This window comes from Solanum dulcamara, chromosome 5 (assembly GCF_947179165.1).
Source record: "Solanum dulcamara chromosome 5, daSolDulc1.2, whole genome shotgun sequence".
Classification (NCBI taxonomy): domain Eukaryota; kingdom Viridiplantae; phylum Streptophyta; class Magnoliopsida; order Solanales; family Solanaceae; genus Solanum; species Solanum dulcamara.
The window spans coordinates 55785246-55786276 of NC_077241.1; positions in this window are offsets into that span (position 1 = coordinate 55785246).

Consider the following 1031-nt stretch of genomic DNA (forward strand, 5'->3'; position numbering starts at 1 on the left):
CCTAATGCCTAACATCATGAGGATGGGGTAACCCATGCCGAGTTTCGCAGTGTTATTACTTTGTTAGCTCAAGTCGTAGCTAACCAAGGGAATCTAGGTGTTCCTCCTCCCCAAATGCAAAATCCAGCCTCTAGGATTCGGGATTTCCAAAGGATGAATCCGCCCGAGTTTGATGGTTCTAAACTAGATGAGGACCCTATGGAGTTCATTAATGAGGTGTAGCGGATTGTGGCTATCATGGGTGTGCCACCAAATGAGAAGGCCGGGCTAGTGGCCTATCAACTCAAAGGTGTGGCTCGAGTGTGGTACGAACAATGGATTGTTGAGAGGGATGAAGAAATAGGGTCGATAGGATGGGAAGAGTTCAAAGGTGCCTTCCTAGACCGCTTCTTCCCATTGGAGCTAAGGGAGGCCAAAATCCAAGAGTTCATCAACCTCCGTCAAGGAAGTATGAGTGTGAGGGAGTATGCTCTCAAATTCACTAAGTTGTCAAAGTATGCTCCCTTCATGGTCTCCGACCCAAGAGCTAGAATGAGCAAGTTTATTTCTGGTGTCTCAAGCTTGGTGTCCAAGGAGTGCAAAACAGCCATGTTGGTCAAGGAGATGGACATCTCTCGGTTAATGACTTATGCAGAACAAATCGAAGAAGAGAAGCTTAGAGAGAGATCAAGGGGGTTCAAAAAGGCTAGAGTGGATGGTGGAGGGTTTAACCCTCAAAGGTCCGATTATGGTAACAATGGCAAAGGCCAAGGTGAGCAACGATTTATGGGGCAAGGTTCCACCAATACTCCTCCTCCAAGGTTCAACAAGGACAAGAGTGGTAAACCAATGATTCCAAGAGAGAATGTTGCTACTCAAACTTTCCCCACTTGCAAGAAGTGTGGAAGGACTCACAAAGGGGAATGCTTAGCCGGCTTCAATGCATGCTTTAAGTGTGGCAAGCTGGGCCACCATGCTAAGGATTGTAGAGATGGTGGTGGTAGGACTCAAGGCCAAATTGCTCATGGTCAACAAGTCCAAGGAGGTGTCCA